Source organism: Solanum pennellii, chromosome 8, assembly GCF_001406875.1.
Source record: "Solanum pennellii chromosome 8, SPENNV200".
NCBI classification, from domain to species: Eukaryota; Viridiplantae; Streptophyta; class Magnoliopsida; order Solanales; family Solanaceae; genus Solanum; species Solanum pennellii.
The window spans coordinates 16108594-16126669 of record NC_028644.1 but is presented as its reverse complement, the minus strand read 5'-3'; the positions used below and the strand labels follow the sequence as shown (position 1 = coordinate 16126669).

General features: G+C 33.3%; 1 long non-coding RNA gene across 1 annotated transcript; it reads left to right on the top strand.

The window, feature by feature from the left end:
- The first annotated feature begins 1089 nt into the window (after positions 1 to 1089).
- On the top strand, positions 1090 to 15480 carry LOC107027119. The gene is made up of 3 exons (XR_001457717.2): positions 1090 to 1255; positions 6124 to 6249; positions 15218 to 15480. It is a non-coding gene; the product is annotated as an uncharacterized LOC107027119 (long non-coding RNA).
- Positions 15481 to 18076: the final 2596 nt, after the last annotated feature.

Below are 18076 nucleotides of genomic sequence, written 5' to 3'. Positions count from 1 at the left end.
TATATATATATATATATATACACTATTTTTTTAACACAGATATTTTTTCGGAAAATAGAACACCAACTTTTACTTTACTAATTAGTATTGGTCGTTCCCTTTTCCCTTAAAAAAATTAATATTGACATATAATTTGGGAAAAATGCATAAGTACCACCTCAACCTATACCCGAAATTCTAGAGACACACTTATACTATACTAAGGTCCTATTGCCTTCTGAACTTATTTAATAAATAATTTTCTAGCCCTTTCAGCCTATGTTGCGCTATCTTTTGGGGCCCAGCGCATGTTGTTTTTTTTTAACTAGTGGTACATAGGACGAAAATGTTATTTGTAAAATAAGGTCGAGGTGGTAGGACCTTAGTATAGTATAAGTGTGTCTTTGTGATTTAAAGAAAAGGTTGAGGGATTACTTATGCATTTTCCCTATAAATTTTTGAACAAATGTGTAAGGTATTTTAGTCATTTAGCATTACACCAACTTCTATGTTCTTGGCCTAATACGTCAACATCTTATTACAAATTTAATCACATCTATCCAAACTTTTAATTTCGACTATGCTTAATTATTGTTCACTTGGAATTGGTCAATTCCAACAAGCTTTTAATAGCATTTTCAAGTCGAATAATGTACACATGTTGGTATACACTTCGTCCTACTTGGTGATGACAATAAAAAAAAATTGATAATAAATTATTTTTACTATGAAAAAATCGTGTAACACTTCAAGTGTATAGGTGAATTGAAAAAACTAATTTGTATCTTGGGTACTAATAAATTCTTATAATTTGGCGTTGTTGACAAATTTTATGCCTACAAACTTTTTTATAAAAAAAAAGGTTTATTAATAAAAAAAATTAACATGTAGACTAGTTATATTGTTGAAAAAGTATGATCTTGACTAGTTTAATATTTAAGATTTATATTTACAACTTTACTTTTTCTATTTTTAAAGCTAATTAGGTATAACTATGTATTCCACAGTATGGTTTTCCATATAGTTCCACAAACACACAATAAAAAAGGCCAAGATAAATGGCCCAGTCCAAAAAAGAGGCCTTTTGTTATATCAACTAATATATTACTAGGGTTTGCAATAGAAGGTTCATAATTTTATTTCTCAACATCCTCTCTCTACTGAATAAGTCGATAGTGATGAGATTCCATAATAACAGTCTAGTTCATGTTCTTCTTTGGATGATCAACACTCATGTTCCTCTTTGGTGTTCATCGTTGCTTCTCGTCTTGTAGAAGTAAGATTTTTGTCCTTCTCTTCATAACTTATTTTTTATTTGTAACGTGGGATTAAAAGGTGCATCTGTCCATTCCTTTTTCCTATCTATATTATTAGTTCTTTTGATCAAATTGTTGTCCATCTCTATGAGTGAACCAAGGATTGTCATCCTGGGTGCCTATTGGTTGGCTAAATGTTAGTGTTTCTATTCATTCATTGTTTGATATGAGTCTAGTTTGTTTTTAATAGATGGATCCGTGTTTTTCAATTTGATTCAAGTCTATTTTCTTTTTAATTGATGGATATGTATTTTTAAGCCTATATTAAGTCTAGTATCTTTTTTATTGATGGATTCTGTTTCAGCTTGATTTTAGACTTGTTTTTTTATTGATCGATCTAGGTTTTGTTATAGCTTTAATTGAGTGTCTTTTATTTTATTGATGTATTTATAATTTTTCATCTTGATTTTAGTCTAGTTTCTTATTGAGTAATGGATATGTGTTTCACAGCTTTATTTGAGTCTAATTTTATTTTGATTGATGGATATGTGTTATTTACCTTGATTTGTGGTTAGTTTTCTTTTACTTGACGGTTCTGTGTTTTTCAGCTCGATTTAAGTTTAAATTCTTTTGAATTGATGGATCTATATTTTTTCAATTTGATATGAGTCTACGTTTTTTTAATCAATGGAAGTGTACTTTTCAGCTTTATTTAAATATAGTTTCTTTTGATTGTTGGATATTTATTTTTTCAGCTTGATTTGAGCCTAGTTTCTTTTAATGGATACATTTATGTTTTTTGACCTGATTTGAGTCTACGTTCATTTTAATAGACGGATCTTTGTTTTTCAGCTTGATTTGGCTCTGGTTTCTTTTTAACTCATGGATCTGTAGTTTTCAACTTAAGTTGAGTCTAATTTCTTTTTACTTATTTGATCTCTATTTTTCAACTTGATTAGAGTCTGGTTTGTTTTTTAATGATGGATCTGTGTTTTTGTAACTTGATTTAAGACTGTTTTGTTTTTAATTAATCGATGTGTGTGTTTCATCTTTATTTGAGTGTAGTTTCATTTTAATAAAAGGATATTTGTTTTTAGCTTGATTTCAATCTAATTTATTTTTAATTGAGGATGTATATTTTATAAGGTAGGGGTATAGTGAAACTACAAGCTTTCGACCTCCTTGCAATAAGAAGAATACTATTTTAGTATATTTTAGTATTACCAATTATTTAAATTTTATAAATCAAATTTTTATGAATGACATGTATTTAATATCTTGGTTTATGTGCAAGAACATAACCTATTATAATTATAGTTAAGTACTTTCGTACACTTTCAAACTACAAGATAATAAGCTAGAGATTCATTCAATTATTTTTCCATATATTAACAACAAACTCTTTATTTTGATGTGAAATTTTCTCCAATAAATTTCAAGGTAGGAGGATAAAACGAATTTAATTTGCATTAAACTACATGTCAATCAAATTGTAACGATTTTAAATTACACTAAAAGTGTAGAATTATTTATAGATTGTAATATCTATTTTTATATGCATTATTATCAGAACACGTGCTTTGCACGTATATTCCATTAGTACAAACTATTTTTTCTTGAATATTAAGATATAATAATTTTTAAAAATAAAAACACGAAATCCAAAACCTATTGGAATGGTGAGCATATTTCATTAAACTTGAATAATAAGTTATCGTCTGACTTAAAATAATGCAGAACTACTCATTAGTTAGATCGGAACAATTATGTTTTTGAGGAGATGAATTTTTAAAAGAATATTCAAGTGTCTCTTCAGGTGAATATTTCATAGATTGTCCTCAAATTTTTCTTTTTATTATAGAAATTCAAAATACTATGTTATATACCTTAATTTTTTTTTTTCAAAATTGAAATTTGTGTGAGAAGTAATAATTCCTCCAGTTCATAATATTCTTTCAATATTTTTTGTATGAAGTTAAACATTTTTTTTTTTAAAAAAATAGATTCTAATAATAAAAAATAAAATAATGACTAATTCTATCATAACACAAAGTACAAACAATTGCTAAAAGGACAATAAAAATATTTGCATGCTATATTGCATGCTAGGGTAATAAATGCATGTACATTGCTATATAATTATTTTGAATTTCAACGATTTCAATAAGAATAAAATCTTAAAAACCTAATTGGAAGAAGAGGTAGTGAACTAGATTCTAATAGCTAACTAAACTCGCTTTTCTCATTTGCTTTCTTTGAATCTTTCTTTTCATGTATTTATTACTCCTAATTAATAAGTCTACATATTTATAGCTTGATAAAGCTTTTTAAATTCTCCTGAATATCTTTACGACGAAGAGGCATGCACGTAAGTGATACATAAATAGTAATATTTATGAAGATAAATGAAGGTTGTAAATAGAAATAAATTGTTAGTAGTCCTCACTCTTCCTAAAAATATTGAATGTGTTATACAAAAAAAATTATATGCATAACGTAGTAATATTTAAAAGAAAATAGACACACACATATATATATATATACCATAAATGTGATTTAATTTCATTATTACAACTTACATGTGTTAACTCTAGTAACTGACTGATTTATTATGAAGTATCAATTAATTGACAAAGAACCCTTTCATTTTCCTAGATAATTGAATTAGTAAATTAAGCAACAATATATTTTAACTTACATTTTAATTTTTAATTATGTCATTATCTTTCAAATAAATAACTTAAAATTAAAAAAATTAATTAAAAGATTATTATTTAATATTACATAAATAGATATCTAATTTAGACTAGAGATCAAATGGTAATCCATTCTTTCATCTTTTTAGTTTGTCAATTTTAGTAATATATGATATAATGATGTGTATATGTTTTACTATTGTCTATCACTAGGGTATTGCACTAACTAAAGTATTTCAATGGGGTGACAGATTCAATGATCTTAAAGAAGAAAGATGAAATATAAATCATGCCCACAAGTATTTCATTACTCTATAAATCATTATGTTCATAAATATACTATAAAGGTGATCTTATCTTTTTTCAACTAAACTCATTATATATATTGAATTGCTGGAAGAATTTTTCTTTTGTAGGGTAAATAATTTACAAGTAAATTAAGATTGAAATGATTTGAGTAACACATAGTTCTATCTCCACCATTACGGTTTTGTAATTATTTTTGTCCCTTCTTCTTGCTTTTCTAGTAACTTTATATATTTTCATCAAACAAATGAATCATGGGCGTACGACATAAATAGATAGATTTGATGAATAGAATGATAACATCATTGAACAACATGGCTGTGAGATTCACAACTTTGTTAAAGATGACTTCAAAACGATTTCATATCGGTAGTAATTGGATGAAGAATATTAATTACATATATTGCATGCAAACTACATTAAAAGAGAGGAAACAAAGATTGAATATGTAACCAATATACATGTAGTACTTAATCTACTCTAAATTATTAATAAAGTTCTGAGTAGTGTCCAAAGGATGATATTATAAAATTGTTAGTCCATTATTATCATACTAGAAAAACACTTCATTTCATAAACTACATGGACACTTTTATCAAACAACAGATGTGTATTTTGAATGTAATCATGATTATTTTTTGTCTCTAGACTGTTCTGGAAATAGAGTCTCTAGTCCTTCCCTATGGTTACTCTCTTGTAAGAATTAAGGGAAGGACCGACAACTCCATTCGCAAAACAGTCCAAAGATAAAAAAGTTATGATCAAATTGAAAATCATCCTCAAGGTAATGGGCCAAACCTAACGAGTCCAAGCCCGTCCATCAAGTCTGTAGAGTTCCGTCCCGCATCCATGTTTGAGAAAAGTGTCGTAAAAGTTTATACAATGAAGTTCTTTTCTCTAATGTTAATAATGGACTAACTATCTAGTGATATCATTCTTGGGACACTTCTTGAAAGTTTATTTATGATATAGAGGGGAGGAAATACATTACATGTTTCCTGGATAGGTATTTGATCATTATTTCATCTCTTCTAGTGTATTCTGCACTAATGTAGGTAACTAAAACACTTCATTAAATTCTTGCTGATAAGGCATAGTGTTAACGTTGTCCTCTGGAAACTTGTGAATCCCTCAACCCAATTGTTCGGTCATGTCATCATCTATTTGAAGGAGCTATCTATTATTTTATACTTACATGATTTTATTTATTTATGTTAATGTACAACTAATTGAGGTGCCGGAAAAACAAGAAGAAAGGGGGGGGGGGGGAGAATGGATACAAAATCATAACGACGAAGAGAACCATGTGTGATCCAAATCTTTCCAATACTACTTTGCCTATAAATTACTTACCTTAAAAATAGAAAATATTCAAAAAATCTAGTCTTTATATTGAATTTACTGGGAAAAAAAACAAGAAGATCATCCCTTAAAGCGTATTTACAGACATATGATTTTTATGTCATATAGTATCAGTAACAATGATAGAACTATGTCTTACATCGACAAGAATGCTTATCAATAGACAAAGGAATCAAGTTGATGTTTTATGTATTATCACACTAGACACTAGCAAATTCATGATTGCAAGTGGTGAAAGGTCCAAAATTTTCCTTCTTTTTTACTTAATCTACATAAGCAATAGAGATAACCCAGCAAGTCAATTTTATCTCTTCTTCTTGGGCTCCCTTTTTCTTGGTAATCATTAATATAGTCTGTTCAACAACTATAATTTTTTTCTACTTCTTTTGGGAGAAAATTGCTACTACAAGAGATGATTTCCTTGAAATGAGATAGATACTCAATAGTCTTTCTTTAAATTTGCCCTCTGAGGGGCTTACGCTCTTTTGTGATGTCTCTAATTTACATTTCATGTTTTTGGATAGAGGACGTATGGGGATTGATCATCTCAAACATGGTGCGAACTTTTGCATATATCCTCTCTTACTTCTGTAAAGCACTCTCAGGCTTCATTCACCACTACTGTGATATACATATCTTCCCTCTAGGAGGTATGTAAAAATTTGCACTTTTATTTCCAAAGTTAATCTTGTTTCCCCATTAACCTTGACTCCAAATAACTTTGTTCTACTACCCGGTCCCTTCTTTATGCTAACCTTGCGATTATATTATCCATTAACTCAAATATTCTTACCTTAGAAGCTGTAGCATTGATATTTGTCCTAAGCATCATTCACATATTTATTTTTATGAGATTGCATCGGAGAAGCCTCTAAACGTTTCATTATGTGCTAGATTAATTTACTCGTGATAACTTCCACATATTTGATTGTTTTATCTTATTTTAGATTTTTTTTAGTAAGATGTGGCAGCATTTGAGTATCGTGTCAAACCGAATAACAAATTCTAGAAGAGGGAAAACCCAAAAAATCATAATTACAAAAAACAATATAAAAGCCATGACCTGAACTCAGGTGAATATGTTTTAATGGATGATCATAGTAAAAAAAAGTTTGATTAGAAGAGAAAGAGAAGGAATTTTGAAACTAGTGGTAGAAATTAAGCTATTGAAACTTTATGGCTATAAAGTAAAACAAGAAATTTGAACTTAAACTTTTAAAAATATGGAAAGATGTCCTTTTTTGGGGAATGACTAAAATGGAGGAGTATCACATAAATTGGGATAGATGTAAAATCGTACTGGCAATTGTTTCCTATTTCAAATCTTCCAAATGTATAATGAAAAAGTCAGAGATGTTGCTATATCTTTGGTATCTGTTTTCTCTGGCTTTGAGTTGTCGGAGACATTTCTTTTTAAATTTTTATCAAGCAACAGTACTCCTCTAACAAGATTGATCAAGAGCATGAGAAAGAGAAAATTGACAGAGCTATAATGAAGAATGTACTAGATATAATTGTTAATATTTGAGTGTGGTCAATGGATTATTATGAGAACAATTTTGAAGTAACAATGGTCGAGGACACGCGTCTTATTATTCTTGAAAAGCTTCTGATTGTATCCTTGAAGATTCATGTGCAGTTCGAATCTTTGCAAGCATAATAAGTTGTTTTTCCTCGAGTATTGCATCTTCAAAATCGTTCTCATAATAATCCATTGACCCCAATCCAATTTCAACAAATATATCTAGCACATTCTTTAGTAGAGCTCTGTCAATTTTCCCTCCCCAGACTCTTGATTAACCTGGTTAGAGGAGTACTATTTCTCAATAAAAATCTAAAAATAAAATGCTAGTGAGAACTCAAAGCAAGACAAATGGAATGCCAGAGATATAACATCATTGGCTTTTCCATTTTACTATTGGTAGACCTGAAATATAAAATAGTTGCTATTAGGATTTTACCTCTATAACAATATATGCGATAGCCTTTTCTTTTTATTCATTCCATAAAAAGGGACAAATTTCCACACCTAGTAACAATTTAATATCAAATTTCTTGTTTTACTTTATAGCCATAGCTTACTATATGCGAGATGTTTTGAAATTCTTTTTTACTCTTAAACTCTGTGCCCAATCTTAGTCAATAGTTCTATGTTTGTGTCCATATTAATGATCACTTAGTTTACAATTGCAATGGTCACTTAGAGGGAAACCACTAAGAATACATTGACAAACTCCACCCAAGTTGTGATAGATTTTATTTGCTTTTTTGGAACAAGGTTTGTGCTGCTATATTGAAGGAGAATTTGAACACCTTTAATAAATAACATCATTACGGATATTATGTGTTGTCTATTTTGTGCTCGATGTGTTGCTTCTTGTTCTATGGTATAATGACCCTCCAGGTAATTTCTATGTATATGTCATCTTTCCATAATTAAGAGCTTTCCCCTAGCGACCACAAGTAATTTATGACTTACCAGGACTGACTATTTGATCGTCGAGTCGTTCATTTGGGTTTTATACCCGTTATCCTGTTGGAGCTTTTGAAACTTGAAAAGTTGATTTCAGTCATAACCTCAAGTAAACGACATCAAATGGTAATCTGAAAGTTGCACAAGATCCACAACAGCAAAAATAGGTTGTTAGCATGGTTGGCAGGAGTCCTAAGGCATACAGTCTGACTTTGGGGACATCTAGCACATAAGCCTTTGAATTATGACTTAAGTTTTACTTTGATTAACATTCTTGGTAAACACAATTGTATGATAATTTTGTCAAGGAAGTTAGTTTCGGAATGTTGATTTCTGTTTAGAATGACCTTTGGTGAGATTTTTGGAACTTGTGGTCTTATTTCGAGGCCCATTTTGGAGATTGGCAAAAATTTGGGTGTGGGACCAATTTTTTCGAAATGACCTCGTATTGAAATTCCTACAATGACATTGAATGAGGTAGAATATGTGGTTTATTTTCATCGGGTCTCGAACGAATTCTAATGGTCTATTTAGAGACTTTTAAAAAAAAATCAAAAAATCTTGTGTTGCTGGTGCAGATCTTTAGTGACGAGAATTTAATCTTTTGGCGACTAGATTTAGCATTTAGAGTCCACAACTGTTGTTATTCCAATTGTTAAAATCAGATTCTTTCTTATTTTGAAACGTTAATATATGGATTCTCGAGCTCCATTTTTGGTAATTCAATGTCCGAATTGGAGTTTGAGTTGGTTGTATGTGTAGCATCTTGAGTGTGTAATAAAGTCTCTGATTGTGGTGTATCAGCATTGTAAGTGGCTCTCCTAAGTCTATTTTGTTTAAAATCTTGCATTATGGTTTGTTGTTGCAAGGAGTTTTCCATGCCCCGAGATGTTCTCCGTTTGGAGCACAAGCTTGGTGGAGTGTTTTGGTCCTCTTCTGGAGTCAATTCCAAAAATTATCGTTCTAGTCCCACATTTCCTGATCTAGACTAAAAAAATAGTCTATCTCTAATTTTGATGATTTTAATAAATGATCGTACATGGTTGAATTTTTAGTATTATGACAAAATTCCAAGGTTGTTCGGAAAGGAAAAGCTCTGGCAGAGTAACTTGGAGCACGCACAGTCAACCTTTAAGTAGGATGAGACTTAGTTTCCATTAGATTGAGCTTTAAGTAGGTTCCTCAGTTTCACTAGTCCAGAGCTAACATCTAGTAGAGTCATAAAGATCAGTGTGAAGATGTCTGTGAATCATCTTCAGGAGGCTACAAGAGGTCCTTAGGGAGTTCTCTTATTTTGTATATTTCTAGCACATTCTTTTATAGTAAAATTTATCGATTACTACTTGTTTCATTGTATCACACAATGGCTCGCACAGGAAATAGAGGTCGACCCCGAGGTCGGGCTGTAATACCAACTCGAGGGAAGGAGTACCCGAAATCCATAGGCAGAGCCTTAGTTAGACCAGATTCCTTCCTAGCCGGTGGGGCCTGGACTAGGCTAGCCACCACCAACACCAGCTACCGCCTATGATGTATAGATAATGCATATGTATATTTTAGCGACTATTGGTGGAATTGAACAACATTAAGCCCCAATACAAATTATGAAGCTTGCTCAGCGGTCCTAGAAGTTCAGCAGTCGTCAGCACATGCTGCCATTCAGCCGGATGTTTTAAACAAAGTTATTCGACTAAGGGAACAAAAGATGCATGGGGTGTTCTTGAGATTATAACCATGGATGTTTGCTTGTGCAGTTGGCGAGGATGCACAAGAGTTCTTTACTAAATGCCGAGAGCGACATCAGACTCTGGGGTTAGTGGAGTAGATTGCAGGCTTTTGGGTTTGTAGAGTAGAGGGGAGGGAAGTTCACAGCTTATACGTTAGATGGGCTGGCCAGGCAGTGGATGCGCTCTTTCTTTGAGACCATACCGCCAGGGTCATTGCTAATAGAGTGGACAAAGTTCTCTTGGAATTTTTTTAACAAGATTTATCCCATAGAGCGTTAAAAAATTGAAATTTTGATGAGTTCTCGAGGTTAGAGTAGGGCTCCATGACGGTATCTGCGAATGAGGCCAAATTTCATGAGTTATCCCATCATCCCTCCATGATCATTCAATCAATCAAGGAAATACTCAAGTCCTTCGTTAATGGATTGAGTTTGTAGTTATGTATTGCGTCGTATTTTATGGTTTCAGTAGGTAGATTTTTTATTGGTGTGGTCCATGCCCGCGCATTTGAGTAGCTCTATCGCGAGGCCTACGGGGGTAGTATCAATAGGACCGGGAAGGATCACAACTTTAGGGGGGTCTGTCTTAAGCCTAGGAATATTGAAGACCTGGTTCATCAAAGTTTTAGCAAATTCAGCCGAGTCACCCATTTCAGGCATCATTGTTGTTATTAGAGGGTAACTAACGCAATCACGATGGTTATAGCACATGCCCAAATTAGGTCATGAAATGTTTCAGATAAGTTCATCATGTATGGGTTGCCAACCTCTCGTAGTGGCTTGATCATCGCGGGGTTGCTTCACGTATGGGGATCTTGGACATTAGTCTATACAATATCCTAGCTCTAGATCGTCCTTACCAGCTCCCCAAGTAGTGAGACTAGTAGCAATAAGATCCCCTCAAAAAAAGAAGGAATTCAGCATTCTAGTGTTCAGGGAGGCTCTCGGGGAGGGAGTGTAGGTGCCACCGTTGATGCGCATGGTATAGGAACCTAGGATCATTTATATTCAGCTCCCGCTAGAGTAGTGGCCAAGACATTAAATAATGTGATCATATGTAAGATTATCTTATGCGATCAGTCCACCTCATCCTTTTTTGATCATGGTTCTACTTATTTTTATGTGTCTGTCTATTGTGCTCCTCTATTGTGGGTGAATCTTGAGCCCTTAGTGGTGCCATTTCGTGTTTCTATCTAGTAGGGAATTCTTTAGTAGTGAATCAAGTTTTCTGATCTTCTATGGTGACTATTGGTGGTAGGATACTGGGATGCATCTTATTGTGCTTCGTATTGTGGATATTTGTTTGTCCTTGGGCATGGACTTGTTATCACCTTATTGAGCGATCTGGGGTTTCTATGTCAAGACTGTTGTATTACCCATGCCTTGTATTCAGCTGGTGGTGTGGCAGGATTTTTGTAATGGCACACTGGTTGGGGTTATTTCGTATATACAACTCACAGGCTTGTGGCTGGGGTTTTGGGAATATTTGGCTTATGTTAGAGATGTTAACTAGGGTAGGGCCTTTCAGTTAATTGTGGTATGAGATTTTTTATATGTGTTCCCTACTAACCTTCCTAGTCTAACCCCTGAGCGGGATATATTTTTTGGCATTAATTTTGAGTCGGGTACTAATCTTATTTTCATAGCATCGTATTGTACTTATTAGTTGAGTTTAAGGAGCTTAGTTTTAGCTTCAGTATCTCATGGGTAAGGAATTCATTCTTCCTTGTGTATTACGTTTTGGTGCGCTATCATATTTGTAAGAAGAAAGACGGTACTATGTGGAGATGTATTAATTATAGACAATTGGATGAGGTGACGGTGAAGAACAATTATCCTATTCCTCATATAAATGATCTATTCGATAACTTTAAAGAGTCGTAGTGCTTTGTACGATTGACTTGAAATCCAACAACCATCAGTTGAGGATTATAGAATCAAACATCCCTAAGAACACATGTAGGACTAGTTTTTGACATTTTGTGTTCCTTGTTATGTCTTTTTTTTACTAATGCCCCTGAAGCATTCATGGATTTGATGACTCATCTATTTAGGTTCTTGAGGATATGTTTTAGGCCTTTGTTATGGATTTCAGAGCTCGGTGCACCAGTTCTTGCCTTTGGGGGAGTTTGCGTACAACAACACCTACAATTCTAGCATTCAGAGTGCCCCATTTGAGGCCTTGTATAGAATGCATTTTCGCACTTGATTTGGTTTGTTTGAGTCTAAGGAGTGTAGGTTGTCTTGTAAAACCTTGTTTCAAGAGGTCATAGTTCATCGAAGGTTAATTTAGGATATGCTCGGGTTGGCTTAGAGTAGACATCAGATTTATGCAGATCGAGTCGTCCAATGATATTTTCCGTTGGTAACCAGGTATTCTTCCTAGTATCTCCCATGAAGGGCGTGATGATATTTAGGAGGTGAGGGAGGCTTATCCCCCTGTACTTTGGGCCTTTTGGGATTTTGAAGAAGTTTGTGATGTGGCCTATGAGCTATTTATCCTGTTTTAATCCTTTGATGTTGCGTCAATTTATTCAAGATGAGTCTCATGTTCTCTCTTATAATGTCATGAGTTTTATTATCATCTCACATATATTGAGGAACTAGTTACAATTTTCGCTAGAAATGTGAGGCTATTGAAGTCTATAGCCATTCCTGTGATGAAGGTCTATATGAGGCATGACCTAGTAGGATTCTTAGGAGATCGAGAGGGAGGTGCGAGAGCGGTTCCCTTGCTTATTTGATCCTACATGTACTTCTTGACTTTCTCTCCTACGAACGAAAGTCCTTTTAGTAGTGGATGTTGTAACGACCCTCCAGGACATTTCTATGTTTATGACCTTTTCCATCATTAAGAGTGTTTATGTATGGATCATATGTCATTTATGACTTGTTCGGGCTAACTGTTCCGTCTCATGGTCATTTGTTTGGGTTTTATGTCGTTTCTCATTATTTTGGAGATTTTAAAACTTATAAAGTTGATTTCGTCATAACCTATAGTAACTGACCTAAAATGGAAATTCTAACAATTGCATCATCTCTGGAGCGGCCAAATTAGGCTAGTAGCATGTTTGGCATGATTTACGAGTCTTTCAGTGTTACTTTGCGGCAATTTGGCACTTTAGTCATTGAATTTTGGCTTAAGTTTTACATGGGTCCACATTGTTGATAAATCAGCTCGTATGAGAATTATGTTAGCACAGTTCATTCTGGAATAATGAGTGTGGTCTAAAAGGACTCTTCGCGTGCTTCCCGGGGGCTTCAGGTCATATTTCGAGGCCCATACTAGAAATTGGATAAAAATGCATTAAGGTTTGGGGCCATTTTTCGTTTAAATGACGTTGTAGGGAAATTCTAATTGTGCCACTGAGTCTGCAATGTAAAATTTAGTTAGGTAGCATATCTGGTCTATTTTCATCGAGTCCCTAAAGATTTCCAAAGGTCCATTCGGAGACTCTTTTAAAAATTATTGCAAAAGCAAGTGTTGTTGGTGCAAACCTTTATAAACTAGTATTAAGTCTTTTGACAACTAGATTTAGATTTTAGCAACAAGAACTGTGACTACTTAAATAGGGATTAATGAGATTCAACGTGATTTTGAAACTTCACTATCTCGAGTTATAGAACTCCATTTTGAGTGATTCGAAGTCCTGTTTGTTCTAGTTTGCTTTGTATATGTGGGTGACTCTATGGAGCATGTCAGAAGTTCTTTGATTGTGGTGTATCTCCAATATGATGTCTTCACAAAGACTTTTTTTGCGAAAAGTTTTGCATTTTTTTTATTGCATGTAGCTATTCCGAGCTCCTAGACGTGCTCCATTTGGGAGTACAAATTTGAGGGAGTTTTTAGGACCACTTGAAGCAATTAATTCTTTTGTAGGCATGGCATTTATCAATTTTGAATAGCAAATGGTTCTCTCTCCGATTTTTATGATTTAGTGTGTAAAAATTGTGCTAATCATGTGATTTTAATTTTTAAAGCGTGGCAAAAATCAAAGGCTTTTCAGAAAGGAAATGCTTCGGCGGACTGATTTGGAGCGTGTGTAGTTGTCCTTCAAGTAGGCTACAACTTCCCATCCTTGAGATTTAGGGTGATTTTATTATTGTGTGAATTAGGGTGTGCTGCTTGTATGTCATCTCTTCTTCTCATAAACAAAGTTGCAGGGTTGATTTTTCATGCCATTTCAGGTTAAGTACCATTTTGTTGAAGGGTTGTTTACCTGTCGGTACTGGTGAATTACATGATTGGTTGTGTATCCGTCGTTGCATGCGTAGTATCTAGTTGGTTGTTTATTTATTTTGGAATTTATCTTTGTCCTTAGTCTAGGATAGACTAGTATTGCCTTAGACCCATGCACCTGGTTAACTTTTGTATGTATGAGACGCCAATGTGGATGGACTAAATCCTTGCAGATCGGCATAGCAGACTTGGTTCTGATAGTTGACTCAGTGTTGGGATTTTTATTGCGTGTGATCCTTTTGGCTTCTCTCCTTATTTTTATGATACCAATATGTTATTGGAGGCATGGTATTTTCCTTGTTTGGTGTCAGGCGGTCGATTGTGGTGTGAGGTACTTGATAGTGGATGTTGATTGACGTTGTCTTGGAGTTGATTCACCCATTTTTGGAATTTGGATCCTATACGGTGTTGATTTTACCCGCACACTCTGACTTTCATTTGGTAGGCCCCTTGGGAGTTATAAATGACTTACCTATATGGAAGTCCACGAGGTGATTAATTTTTGTGTAGTACGATATAACCTACTTTAGGTCCTCTTTTGAGTTAACAAGCTTGCTAACTCTTTCTTCCTACGGCAGTGCTCCCGGGAGTGTTAGACGGTATAATTTATTTGCTTGGGTAGGGCCCTCAGAGTGGTAGCCTATTGGGCTGTTGGAATAGGGATTCTTGAGTGGATTTATGCACATTACTGAGGGGACTTATATAAAATCATAGAGAATTCACTTCTAAATGTTTACTTACCTGGCTCGGTAATGCCCCAGATTTTCTGGCGAGCTAGATGGCTCGATATAAAAGTCAAAATTTTTTACTGGGTTTGAGTTATTGGTTGTGTCGGTTCGTACTTTTGTTTTCTTTGGGTTCCATAGTTGTTGCTTCTCTCTATACCTATTGGGCTAATGGGAGTCTGTTCGGGTTCTTCTTTGTTTGTGCTTGAGTGTCCTAGAAAATCTTGTGTGTGTAGGGGGGGGGGTTGGGGGGATAGCTATCTAGATTTAGATTTAATATCCTTAGACTTGCTCTCTGATTGCTCTACTCTTATTTTTGTTGACCTTTGTTAGTGTTTGATTCCTATCTTTTCCATCTGATTTTAATTTTCTTTCCCAGTCGTCCTATCATGTATACATGGTACTTCTTGCTTTGGTATTCATTCTACACTATGAAGTTGTTTATATGATGCAGGTTAGATCACAAGCTATCAGTGTTGAGTTTGATCCTGCAATAATCTGTTCTAGGGACGTGGGTGAGCACATGGCTTTCTGGGATATCTTATCTCATTTCTGTATTTACATTTTGACATGACTTTTGCTTTTTTTAGACGATCTTCTTTCTAAGGTCCACTTTTTGGACTTTTACTCTTTCAGTAACCAGCTTCTGTGAGGTATCTTTTGTATATAGAGTTTTGGTTTCACTTCAACCTTCCTCTTATGTCTTATTTTCATTGATGCTTCTCTTCGTTAAGGATAGTTCCCCTCAATACTATTACTCACAAGGTTTAGGACATGGTTTGGCTTGCCTACGGTCGGGTTGATAGGCGTCATTATGGCTCGAGATATTGGGTCATCACCCATGATTAACATGTGTCATATCTTAAATAATCAAACATCTGATGGTAAATTTTCGGACGATATTCTCTGGCAATGACACAAAATTTTATACGCATAAGATACGCCTTCACATGATATAATGCGATAATATGCAAATATAACATTCAAAAGAAGGTTTCGGCCAAATCACACTAGGAAAAACAATAAAATAGACTACTACTTGGACAAATACCAAATTTAAGGGTCAATTTTTAATACATGAAGATAGAAGAGATTTTGAATTATTAAAGCTCAAATAGAATTAGTTAGATAAATAATACAAAAATGGTTTGTGTCGTTTGTTTGTGTTCATGGAATTTAAAATAAGCGAGTTCTTGATATGCATTCAGTCCATGCACTATCACTTAATATTTCCCAAAAGTAGAACGATTCTGTCATAGTGATGTTTCCACAACTATATGAGTTATTTAAACAAGACAAACTGATAATGTCATGTAATTCTATTATCACTAATAAAAATATATCAAACGAGGGAGAGCGGTTTGAGTTCATTACAAAACTTCTTTTACCAAGACCTTATCAACGTTTTTGAAAAAAAAAGTTATTAGGGCGTAGGTTAAATTTTTAACCAACAACAAATTAATTATGAATGACAAGAATTTTACATATTACAACACTAATATCAAGTAATGATCCAAAACTTACCTTATTAAAATTTACAACTGCATGAAATTTCAAAACATCAGTAGAAAATTTAGGTACTCATATGAACGTGGAACAGAGAGAAAAATAATTTTAAAAAATTCAGAAACTTGCTTTGAATACAATTAACAACATGATAGTATATGTTTTTCTAAAGAGAGTCCTTATTGGATTCTCCCCATTGCTACATGTTGTACTCATTCATTACTAATAAGTGGCCTACTGGCCTAAACCTGTTTCTATAATATCTGGGCGAACCTCATTTTCTTTAAAGTTTTCTCATTCATCAAAATGTTATGCCATAAAACAAAAATCAATTTTAGCAATGGCAATGGACAGGTGGTGTGGAGTGTTGAACTCATAAACAAGGTGGTTTCTAAGGGAAATTTTTATGTGCGATAGGGAATTAAACAATTTTTTGACTTCAAAACAAAGACAAGGTGAAAGGTGACTTAAATGTGAAATAAAATAAATTAAACTCTATTCAACTATGATTTTATACTTATACCGTGGAAGAAGGGTGAGTGGGCATGATTCTCACTTGTTATTTTCCATTATCCAAACAGTTTGATTGGACAAATACTAGAACATGTCTCTCAAGAAGAAAGCTTTAGTCCTATCCCACAAAAATTCTACATGAATAAGTTATGTCTCATTTAAAGAGGTAACTGCTCTTAAATATATCTTAACTCATTAACTCAATAAGAAATGAAAAAATTATTTTGTCTATTTAAAAAAAGATACCTCTGGGAATACATAGCTCCCTTATGCTCTTACTAAATTCATATTTGAAAATTATTCCTCAAAATATATCAAAATCATATTGTCATATGATCATAGATGACTCGGGAAGTTACAACATAAAAACTGATAGCATATCTATATACCATATGGCTTAAACATGCATGGTATACTCATCTATAATACTAATCATGTTTTATAAATTCTTCAAAACTCGTATTTACTTGCTCAAAAACTCAGTTTAAAACTCAAGTGTTTGCTTAAGAAAGCTTCTCAAAATTTATAACACAAAAAAGGTTCATTTTGTAGGGTTTCAGGATGAACTAGTCCAACACTCTGATAGCCTTTGCATGCCTATCAGAATAAGGTTCTTGATGAATCTTGTAGAAGAACATGATTACAAGCCTTGAAACTTTACCTTGAAGTAGAAAAATTAAGAAAACCCTTTCTTGAGATCCTTGAATTTTTTTCTTGAAATCTCTATGGACAAAACTTATTATTTTCATTATTGATTCATAACTTTATGGAGGAAATTGATATTTAAAGAATGAAATTCTTGGAGAAGGACTTACCTTGAAGAAGAATCTTGAAAAAAAAATTAAAGAATCTTGAATGGAAGTCTTCTATTGAATTTTTTCCTCAAGGTTCTGTCTTAGGATTTGAGAAAGAAGAGAATGGTGGATTAAAAGAAGAAAATATTATTGATTTCGGTCTTTAATTAATTAAGAAATTTGTTTGGGGATTTCTTAGAGTTAAATTTACAACATCGACCGTTTTAAATTTTTGTCGTATGCTAATTCGTTACTGCACTATATCAGGTTACTACGAAAAAAATTGTACGCAAGTTTTCCTTTTTTACTTTATATTAGAAGAGTCCTGATAGCTTAGGTGTAGGGCTTAATGATTTGTTGTTTGAAAAGTGTAACCAACATTATGATTAATTGGAGGTTAGGTTTATGTTACCTTTCTTTATACCTTTTTGTTAATATAATTAACATATGTGTCTCGAAGGGGTGAAGGTTTGATATTTTATTTTGTATTTTTAAAATTC